At 43.8% G+C, this 11,415-nt stretch overlaps 1 non-coding gene across 1 annotated transcript; it reads right to left on the bottom strand.

Annotated features, from left to right (window-relative positions):
- Positions 1 to 2,429: 2,429 nt before the first annotated feature.
- Positions 2,430 to 2,536, bottom strand: LOC120254224. The gene has a single exon (XR_005534551.1). It is a non-coding gene; the product is annotated as a small nucleolar RNA R71 (small nucleolar RNA).
- Positions 2,537 to 11,415: the final 8,879 nt, after the last annotated feature.

Below are 11,415 nucleotides of genomic sequence, written 5' to 3'. Positions count from 1 at the left end.
TGCTACAATATCCAACCTGAATAGCTTCCCGAATCCATACTTTCATCGGAGTAACGCAAACGGGCACACGTTCACATCATGGATCACTTGCATCTTCAATGATAGGCACATTGGTGAAACTCTTGTTCTATGTGCATAAGTCAGAATGCCCGAGTGTGACTGTCTTTGTGCGTTTGAACCTTAGCAAGATTTCCTCCAAAATCGGTGCATTGTAATCCACATTGGCTTCTTTCCTTCATACTTGGCCTCACAACCCTACCTACATAAAAGTAACATAAAAACACATATATTAGTGTAAAAACCTGAGAAAAGTAATGCTCAACATAAGGAATGAACGCTTCGCATCCATATCGCAAAAGCACTTATTAGTAGCACTGTTCACAACAGGCTAGAAAACAAGAGTTCAGAGAATACACACGGGCATGTGGAAATTATCCACGCCCGTGTGGAAATTCCACATGGGCGTGTGAAGTATCCACGCCCGTGTAGTCACCCGATTCTAGCCCTATTTAAAGCCGATTCAGCCCCGATTTTAGTATTCTTTTCTCCATCTTTTCCCCAACTTGAGAGAGGGCTTCGGCTAGGGTTTTGAGTGGTATTGGCTAGGATTTTGGAGAGGTTCTACAGCTATGACATCGTCATTCCTTAGGATGAAGGTTGGTAGGGGTGCTTCCGTCGAGGGGTATCCTATACCGGATGAGGAAATCCTTGGACGATGAGTAGAGGACTCTCTAGAAGACCATCGACACGACCATCGAGGTGGTTTTTCTATGGATTCATTGCTTTTACATTCTATTTCTTTGATTGTACTTAGCTCCATGGAGAGCTAAACCCCTAGTGGGTACTAGGGTATTGTGAACCCTAGGATGTATTTGTTTCTTTGAACCTCTATATTATGCTTTCAATAAATTGATGTTTATTGTGAGTTCCAACCTTGAATGCTTGATTGTATGAACATTTCCAATAGAGTGACACTAGGGTTGAGAGTTCTTGTTGGTAACCTTGTGAGTGAGTGACACACCATGAGCGTTAGACAAAGCTAGGTTGGAGAGGGTTGAAAGGATGAGTCAAGAGGTACAGGAGCGTCCCCTTTCTCCTCCTGCGTGATAGATTATACCTCTGTTCCTCGAGTTGTTTGTGGCCATAAAAGAGTGAATGGTCTAAGGGATGAACTTCTGCTGGGGCTTAGTTGCGCGTGCAACGGAGTGAAGCGTTGAGGTGATCTTAGTATCTAGGGCTCAATTGTGGTTAGGGACCTTCCACCTGGACCAAAGGGTTAGGTCTATAATTAGGAAGAGATTTATCACTTGGAATCCCTAGAGCTCATTGCAACTCTATGCGAGTGCGAGGTGTTGAGATTGTTCGATTTCTCCTTCGGGACATGTATAGAGTTAGGCATAGTTGACCTTAGATTTGGGACTATGTAATTAAGGATTTCCACGACTCACCATTGCATTGATTAGGAAGCATAATAGAGGGTTCTTGCACTTGAAACAATTATCCTAGGAGGAGCATTATCTGGGTACCCCATCTTTATCGATTGCCTTACCCCCCTTCTTTACTTTTGCTCTCTTACTTGTTGCTTTTACTGTTGAGAATTGAATCATTATCACACTCATCATCATTGATCTTTTACATAGCTAAGAATCGAATTAAGTATTTTTATTCCCTACTCCCTGTGGATTCGATACCCGTTCACCCGGGATTATTACTTCGACAAACCCGTGCACTTGTGGGATATACGCAAGGGGACCTTGTTAAGTTTTTTGTGCCATTGCCGGGGAGTAGGCATTTAGAGATACTTTACATTTTGTTTTCTTAGCTATTTCACCATACATTTGTTTCATATCTTCTTATTCTATCATCGATCTGGTTTTGTTTTCTTTCTTTTGGTGCAACTCCATGTTATGACCAGAGGGAATCCCTCAATATTGATTGAAGGAGATCCTGAGCTTGAACGCACACTTGGAAGAAAAGGGAAAGAACCTGTACAAGAACAGTCTAATTCAGCTGACTTGGAAGTAGAAGAATCTAAAAACATGGCAGGACAGAATGAGCAACAGCGAATACTATCCTATTATGCCAGACCTTCAGTATTGGGGACACAGTTGAGTATTGTGCATCCCCCGATTACAGCTCAGAATTCTGAGCTGAAGCTGGCATTTATCCATATATTGCAGCAGTCCGCACAATTCAACGGTTTGGCCGATGAGGATCCAAATAGTCATATAGAGAGCTTTCTTGAGGTGTGCGACATGCTGAAGATAAATGGGGTTACGGATGATGCCATCAAATTGAGAGCCTTCCCATTTTCGCTAAAGGGGAGAGCGAAGCAGTGGCTACACTCATTACCTAGAGCATCGATTACTACTTGTGAGGAGATGGTAGAAGCTTTTCTAGCCCGTTACTTCCTTCCCGGAAAATCAACAAAGCTTAGGAATGAGATCTCATCCTTTGTTCAGTTGGAATTGTAGTCTCTATTAAAGACATGGGAAAGGTTCAAGGAGCTCCTAAGAAAGTGCCTGCAACACGGATTCCCGGAGTGGATGATTGTTCAAACCTTTTATAATGGTTTGAACAAGAGTACAAGGCAACTCTTGGATGCGGCATCAGGAGGTACCTTAGGTAGCAAGACCCCCGATGAGGCCCGTCAGTTGATTGAAGAAATGGGGTTAAATAGCTACCAATGGAATGTTAGGGAGAAGAAAAAGGTGGCCGGTCTCCATGAAATTGATGCGGTAACTTCATTGGCGGCCCAAGTAGAGAATCTCAGTAAGAAGTTAGATGACTTAACTTCAAATAGAGTGGTGGCCGTGACTAATTGCGCCAGTTGTGGTGGAGGACATGCTCCCTCCGATTGCCCGATCTCTATTTGAGATGTTTCTTCAGTGGAAAATGTTGATTTTGTAGGTAATGGCATGAGACCTCAAGGAAATCCATATAGCAATACCTACAATTCAGGTTGGAAGAATCATCCCAACTTTTCAAGGAGTAATCAAGCACCACAAAAGGCCATGGGACCACCGGGTTTCCAACAACACCAATCCCCCCAAGTGGAAAAACAGAGTCTCAGGTTTGGAAACCCGAATGACAGACTTACAGAAGCACTTGACTAGATTCATACAATCTGCAAATACAAGGTTTGAATCAGTTGAGTCTACACTTTGCAACCACACCGCCACTTTGCATAACCTTGAAAATCAAGTGGGCCAAATTACGAAGTCTCTCTCCGAAAGGCCACATGGAAGTTTACCAAGCAACACAGAAACCAACCCTAGAGAGCATGTGAAGGCGATCACTTTGAGAAGTTGTCGTGAGGTTGAAGGTAGGCTTCCGAGTGAGAAGCCAAAAGAACATGCACCCGAGGGTATGGAGGTTGAAGAGGGGATAAGCAAAGAGAAAGAGGTGGCACCCCCACCTTTCAAGCCAAGAATCCCTTATCCCTCTAGATTGAAAAATGACCAAGGGGATGAATAGTATAAGAAGTTCCTGGTTTTGTTCAAGCAACTCCACATCAATATTCCTTTTGTTGAGGCATTAGCTCAAATGCCTAAGTATGCGAAGTTCCTGAAAGACTTGCTGACCAACAAAAGGAAGTTGGAGGAGGGTGCTTCAGTGGTTTTAGATGCTTCATGCTCGGCAGTGTTGCAAAAGAACATGCCGAACTAGAAGAAAGACCCGGGAAGCTTCATCATTCCGTGTAACATTGGGAACTTAGGTTAAGAAATGGCATTGGCGGATTTAGGGGAAAGTATCAACGTCATGCCATACACCTTCTTCCAAAAGCTAGGCTTGGGAGAGCCTAGGCCTGCTCGGATGACCTTACAGTTGGCGGACCGAACGGTGCGACATCCGAGAGGCATCATTGAAGACGTGCTTGTTAAGGTGGACAAGTACATTTTTCTGATTGACTTTGTAGTGCCAGACGTCGATGAGGATGCAGATGTACCCTTGATACTTGGGAGACCTTTTTTGCGGACTTCCAAAGCATTGATTGACATCGACGGCGGAGAACTCACACTGAGAGTTTGAGATGACGAGCTCACATACAGCCTTGCTGAACCCATGCGGCATTCTCTTGATTTTGATGACACTTTATACTTTCTAGACACTACTGATGAGCTTGTTGATGAATACATGCAGGCAATGTTCAATCCGGATCCGTATGTAGGTTTGTTCGACCAAGAGGAGGGACATGAAGATGTAATGATGCTTGGGTCGACGGATGAAGTACCATCTACCACACGGATCTTGGAGAAGGTGCTCCGGAGAATGAAGAGGGCTAGAAGACGCCACCGGAAATGCTCCAAGGCTGTTGGAGACGTACATGAGCCAAAAAAGTTGGATGAACCATTGCTAGGTGGTCCGAAGCCTGATAATACACCCTCTACTCTTAAGAGACTTTGCACATCATGCTTCCAAGCCATGGGTAAGAGGGCGACTTTCATTCATGAACCCCCGTGAGGTAAGGCCAGGTACGTTAAACTTAGTGACGTTAAACAAGCGCTTCTTGGGAGGCAACCCAAGTGTTTACTGTTTTCTTAACTTTTAGTTTAGTTGTTTGCATGAATAAATTGTTAAGTGTTGGTGTCTTAATCTATTAGATGCTTGTGCTGAGATTTCCTTGTGAACTTGGAATTTTAATCGTGTGTTTTCATGTAGAATTGGCGAAGTTTGGTCGTTTGAGCTCTATTTCATATTTTTCATTGGTAAAATTTGCATAATAGGGCAGGCTCGGAGTGTGTAAACATGTTCAGAGAATTTTTGCAGAGCCTGCAGGATTTTCTAAGGCATCCAGAGAAAACACACGGGCGTGTGGAATTTCCACACGCCCGTGGAGTTGCACTGCGAGCTCATCCAAGAAGGCATAGGGGTGTGCGGCTGTCCTTGTGAGCCACCATGTGACTGTCACACGCCCGTGGGTAATTTCCGTACGGGCGTGTGGATTCCTGTAGAGTTGGGCAGTTTTTCCTGAGAGCACACAGGGGCGTGGACTCGCCCCTGTGGGCAACCTTGTGAACCATGCACGGGCATGGGTAATTTCCACACGCCCGTGTGAAACTCTGCAGAGGAGTTCTCTCCATCCTGAGAAAACACAGGGGCGTGCAGTTGCCCCTGTGAATTGGGCATGTGAAAGTCCACGCCCGTGTGGAATTTCAGCACAGGCGTGTATAACACTTGGTATTTTTCTTGGATGTCCAGAGAAGCCACAGGGGCGTGCGTCTTCCCCTGTGGGTCAGATGCACGGGCGTGGGTATTTTCCACACGCCCGTGTGAGAGTGGTCAGAGTCAAAGGAGTGCTTTCCCGAGAGAGCACAGGGACGTGTGTACGCCCCTGTGGTGCTCTTGAAGTGAGGTGCACGAGCGTGGGGAATTTCCACACGCCCGTGTGGATGTACAGAATTCCAAGAGACGTGAGTTCTTCCTTAAAAAGCTTGTGATTTGCCTCATTCTTCATTTCCAGTCACCTGAAAACTACTTCTGATCATCTGTTCGACCGCTCATCGTTGTTTTGGAGGATTTTGCTTCACATATCATACCGATTTTCAGAGTTTTCACAATATTCCTTTCGTAACCTTTACATCCTCTTTTCTTCGCCAACTCTTGTTTTTCACAAATTAAATATTTTTAATTGCGAATTTCCATGCATGGTGAATGTTTAGGAAGCGTTTAGAGGTGGTTTTAAATTGAATTTTTTAGAGTTGTTGTGCACCCGTGCGGGAGCTTCACGCCCTGCAGATCCACACAGGCGTGGGTAATTTCCACAAGCCAGTGTGGAATTCTGCAGTATATTGCTTTTGAGATTCTTTGATCGTTTTCTTCTTTTATACTACAGATATGACACCTCGCGTGAAGAAAAATGAAGTGAAGCATCTTAGACTCACACCACTCGAGCCATTACACATGGACTTCTCAAACCCCGAGCAGCAAGCTCGATTTGAGAGACTTTCATCACTCGGGTTTTGTCAGACTTGTTTCGTGGATGTGCAAGTGCTGAAAGATATTCAGCAGGGTGATAAGCTGGCTAATGAAATTAATGAGATGCTATCAGTGGGAAGCTGGAGGTGGCTATTGGCAATCAGTGAGCCAGCTTACCGCGCATTGACGCTTGAGGTTTTAGCATCTTTTGAGTTTCGTTTGATGCACGGGAGATTTGACACCACGGAGGCGATACAGTTTTGGGCATTCGGACATCCATTCTCCATGAGTGTCACTGAGTTCTCGATACAGACAGGCCTGTACGATGTGGCTTACACAGGTACGGTGGAGTATGGACGATTACCGGCAGATTTTCCAGTATCAGGGATTCCATTCATGCATATAGGATTTTGTGTGGCCATGGGGAGTATGAACCGGGGTTGTCGAAGGCCTCTAGCTTATCCCGCTCAACATGACGATATTTGCATGTAGTTATCAAGAGGTCCGTGATGGTCGAAAGCGAGATAACACAAACTGCTTTGACCATGCTGGATTTGCTCTTTTTATACTCCATGACCCGCTATGTACCACTTCACTTGGGGTGCATACTAGCGGATATTCTGCAGTACCAGGGTCATTCGACGAGATTGAGTTTATTATTTGTTGGCCCCTATATCACCAGACTCATTTTGGGAATGGGTTTGGGCGATGCCTTACGTGGTGCTGAGAGGACAGTTTTGCCTACTCCTCTTGCGTTTGATACGATCAGGATGATGTGGTTGGTACGGAGGTTTGGGCTAGGAGTCTATATTCTTGCTACAGCTACCGCAGAGACCACCAGGAGCGAAGGAGATACTGCGGGGGGTGTCCAGCAGATTCCCACACCTTCTGTAGCACCGGGTACTCGAGCTTATGATCGTATTGAGAGGCTGGAGACCGATGTGAGAGAGATTCGGACTGAGGTAGCGGAGCTCCGGGCTATGCAAATGGGCTCAAGTGCACGATCTTATGGCCCGGTTCGACTTTCTACGAGATATACTGAGATCCGCACTCTCGGTTCCTCCAAAGATCCCCATCCTTTACCCCGGCACCGGTGGACCCACCATGTGCTTCACCAGCAGCAGCAGCAGCACAGGAGCTTGAGCACGACACTGACATTTGACTCTTCCTTTCTTTTACTTTTTTTGCATTTTATTTTAGACTTGTTCACTCAGAAAGGATTCTCCTTCTAAGTTTATGTTCATTTTGCATCATCGATGTGTATTCATTGCTTTATCTTTCATATACACTCGATTTATTTTGTTTTTGTTGAGCTTCACTGAACCCCCTCATGTATGCATGCAAATGGTCTTGTCTTCTTGGGAATTGAGACTAAGTCATGGGCATGGCCAAGGTGCTGAGGCACTTGGCCGTGTTAGCCTCTCAACCCGTCGGAACACTACCACCATGGAATTAGTTTCATCAAACGCAACACTAGGAGTCAGGGGAGTATTGTTTTGATTGCTTCTGCCACATTTGCTTTTGAATGATATACATATTTTTGAGTGAGTTTGCATGTGTACATTGGGGACAATGTACAACTTAAGTGTGGGGTGGGGGGGAGTTTCATAGTGCATACATCTTTTCTATTGTTCTTGATTGTTATATGCTCACATAGCCAATGGCGGTTCACCTTAGTTGCAAGCATTGTATTCTTGAGTTTAGGAGAATTTCTAACATTGAATGTTTTCATGCTCTAGTTCTTCCTTGAATTTCTAGGAATTTTTACCCGATTTATACTTGTTACACTACTCACTCTTTAAACTCTATTGGAAACTCAAGTTTGATGTTAAAGGGACTAGTTATAGTTTTTCTTGTGCAAATTCTAAAAAAAAAAATTGGAAAATACAAAGAAAAAGAAACAAAATAGTTTTATTGTTCTTGTTGGGTGGAAAGAGCTACCACCTATAAAGTATGAAGCTACTCTCATAAGTCGGATACTAGCTATGCCCTAATGAGAGAAAGAGCTATCTCATAGGATGAGTGAAAGCTACACTCCGGTAGAAAGAGCTTCCATCTCGAAAGTGTGAAAGCCATCTTAGCGGCCGCATTGGAAAGGGCTACCTTAGAGAATGTGTGAAGCTACTACCATCTTTGAAATTGTTGTCACTTGTGTAGATAAATAAGTCCCTTATACTTAGAGCTTTGAGGAGTATAACTTGGGTTGACTTGAGTGAATCCACACACTTTCACGATTTCGGGTTTGTTGTCCTTTTTTATTCAAGTTTTTAACTAGAGTTTCGATTTTTCATATTTAGTGTTGAAATTTCCCTCACTTGTAGAATGCTCTCTTTGTGTACTTTGGTGAACCTAAGGCCAAGTACTTCCAATATTTTCTTCATGATGCACATAACGTTTTAATTTTTGATTTAGGATAAGCAAAAGCTTAAGTTTGGGGGAGTTTGATAAGTGCTTTTGCGATATGGATGTGAAGCGTTCATTCCTTATGTTGAGCATTACTTTTCTCAGGTTTTTACACTAATATATGTGTTTTTATGTTACTTTTATGCAGGTAGGGTTGTGAGGCCAAGTATGAAGGAAAGAAGCCAATGTGGATTATAATGCACCGATTTTGGAGGAAATCTTGCTAAGGTTTAAACGCGAAGACATAGGTCGATGTGAGATGCTAGAGTGTGTTCCAACCTCCTCGTATTCGAGTTGGGACATCCATTTGGAGGGGCACAAAGGCAGTCACACTCGGGCATTCCTACTTATGCACATAGAACAAGAGCTTCACCAACATGCCTATCATTGATGATGCAAGTGATCCATGACGTGAACGTGTGCCCGTTTGCGTTACTCCGATGAAAGTATGGTTTCGGGAAGCTATTCAGGCCGGATATTGTAGCAGAGTACTGTAGCAACACGGGTAGGGAAAGTACTCGTAGCAAAGATCTGCTCATAGCCGGCCCGAGAAAAACATGAGTTCAGAGGATCCACACGGGCGTGTGGAAATTATCCACGCCCATGTGGAAATTCCCCACGGGCGCGTGAAGCATCCATGCCCGTGTAGTCGCCCGATTTCAGGCCTATTTAAAAGCCGAATCAGCCCCAATTTTAGTATTATTTTCTCCATCTTTTCCCCAACTTGAGAGAGGGCTTCGGCTAGGGTTTCGAGGGGTATTGGCCAAGGTTTTGGAGAGGTTCTACGGCTCCGACATCGTCATTCCTTAGGAAGAAGGTTGGTAGGGGAGCTTCCGTCGAGGCGTATCCTATACCGGACGAGGGAATCCTTAGACGACGAGTAGAGGACTTTCCACAAGACCATCAACATGACTATCGAGGGGGTTTCTTTATGGATTCATTACTTTTACATTCTATTTCTTTGATTGTACTTAGCTCCATGGAGACCTAAACCCCTAGTGGGTACTCGGGTATTGTGAACCCTAGGATGTATTTATTTCTTTGAACCTCTATATTATGCTTTCAATAAATTGATGTTTACTGTGAGTTCCAACCTTGAATGCTTGATTGTATGAATATTTCCCCTAGAGTGACACTAGGGTTGAGAGTTCTTGCTGGTAACCTTGTGAGTGAGTGACACACCACGAGCATTAGACAAAGCTAGGTTGGAGAGGGTTGAGAGGGTGAGTCGAGAGGAGTTACTCTCTCAGCACTAAGAGAAATAGTTATAATTAAACCCCAGTACTAAGGGATACTTCAACGCTTCACTCTGTTGCTCGCACAACTAAGGCCCAGAGGAGTTCCTCTCTCAGCACTTCACTCTATTGTGACCGTAAAGAACTCTTGGGACACAGATGTAGGATTAATCACAACAAAGGAGAAAGGGGATGCTCCGCTACCTCTCGCTCACCCTCTCGACCCTTGATAAGTGCTTGTGTGCTAAGAATGCGAAGTGTTCTTTTCTTACAATGAGCATTACTTTTATCAAGTTTAAGCGCTAATACATGTGTATTTGTCTTCTTTTGCACATGTAGGGTTGTGAAGCAATGTTTTGAGAGAAGAAGCCAAAAGTAGATCATGAATGTGCTATTTGGTGGAATCTTGGAAAAAACAGATGAGAAGACACAAGTAGGACTCTAAGATACGTGAATGTGTGCCGACCTCCATGTATTCAAGCCATTACAATGAGTTGGAGGGGTACAAAGGCAGTCACATTTGCGTATGCTGACTTGTGCATTGATAGTAAGATCTTCACACACGAGGCTTTTGAATGAAGAAGAGTTGTGATCTATGGCATAATCGAGTGTCCATTTATGTTGCCTTAATGGAAACTATGGAATTGGGAGTGTTTCAGCGGAGTACTGTAGCTGGTCAATGTAGCAAGATATTGTAGTAGTTACTGTTCACAGCCTGCCAAAAATCAGATTTCCAGAGAATCCACAAAGGCATGTAGAAATTATCAACTCCCATGTGGAAATTCCACAGGCCCGTGTGGAAAATCCACAAGGTTGTATGGATGCCTGATTCTAGCCCTACTTAAGCCGCGATTCAGCCTGATTTTTGGGATGTTCTTTACCTCTTCTCTCCAACTTTTCTCCATCTTTTGAGGGGCTATCGGCTAGGGTTTTGAGAGGTTTTTGGCATGTATTTCAGGTAGTTCTCTGGATTCGACACCACGCTTCACTTGGAAGAAGGTTATTAGGGGAGCTTTCATCGACACCGATCCGGTGAGGTGTACCCTAGGCCGGACAAGGGGACCTGTAGAGAAGACGAGGCTACTCCACAAGACCATCGATACGAATACCGAGGGGGTTTTCCTATGGATTACTTATCTTTACTTTTGATTTCATTGTTGATTGTATTGTCCTCCATGGAGAGCTAAAACCCCTAGTGGATACTTGGATTTTGTAAACCCTAGGATGTTATTGTTTCATTGACCTTCCATTATGTTTTCCGTAATTGATGCTTTTAATTGAGTTCTAATCTTGAATGCTTGTTGAATGATTTCTCCCTTAGAGTGACACTAGGGTTGAGAGTCAATATTGGTAATCTTTGTGGATGGGTGACACGCCATGAGGGTTAGATGATAAGTGCTTGTGCGATAAGAATGTGAAGTGTTCTTTCTTAATGATGAGCATTACTTTTAATAGGTTTAAGCGCTAATACATGTGTTTTTGTGTTCTTTTGCGCATGTAGGATTGTGAAGGTAAATATTGAGAAAAGAATCCAATGTAGATCGTGAATGCACGATTTGTTGAAATCTTGGGATGGAATAAATGCGAAGACAAAAGTTGGGCTCAAGATATGAGAATGTGTGCCAACCTCTAGGTATTTAAGCGGGTACAATAATATGGAGGGGCATAGAGGCATTCACATTCGATTATCCTAATTTGTTTATGGATAGCAAGATCTTCACAAATGAGACCATTTATTGAAGAAGCGACATGATCTACGGCGTAAACATGTGCATGTTTATGTTACCTTGATGAAAAACATAGATTCGGGAGTATTTCTGGTCAGCACTGTAGCAAAACACGGTAGCAGTACTGTTCA

This window comes from Dioscorea cayenensis, unplaced genomic scaffold (genome assembly GCF_009730915.1).
Source record: "Dioscorea cayenensis subsp. rotundata cultivar TDr96_F1 unplaced genomic scaffold, TDr96_F1_v2_PseudoChromosome.rev07_lg8_w22 25.fasta BLBR01000387.1, whole genome shotgun sequence".
Lineage (NCBI taxonomy): Eukaryota > Viridiplantae > Streptophyta > Magnoliopsida > Dioscoreales > Dioscoreaceae > Dioscorea > Dioscorea cayenensis.
The sequence above is the reverse complement of the archived record's forward strand: the minus strand, read 5'-3'. Positions and strand labels throughout refer to the sequence as shown.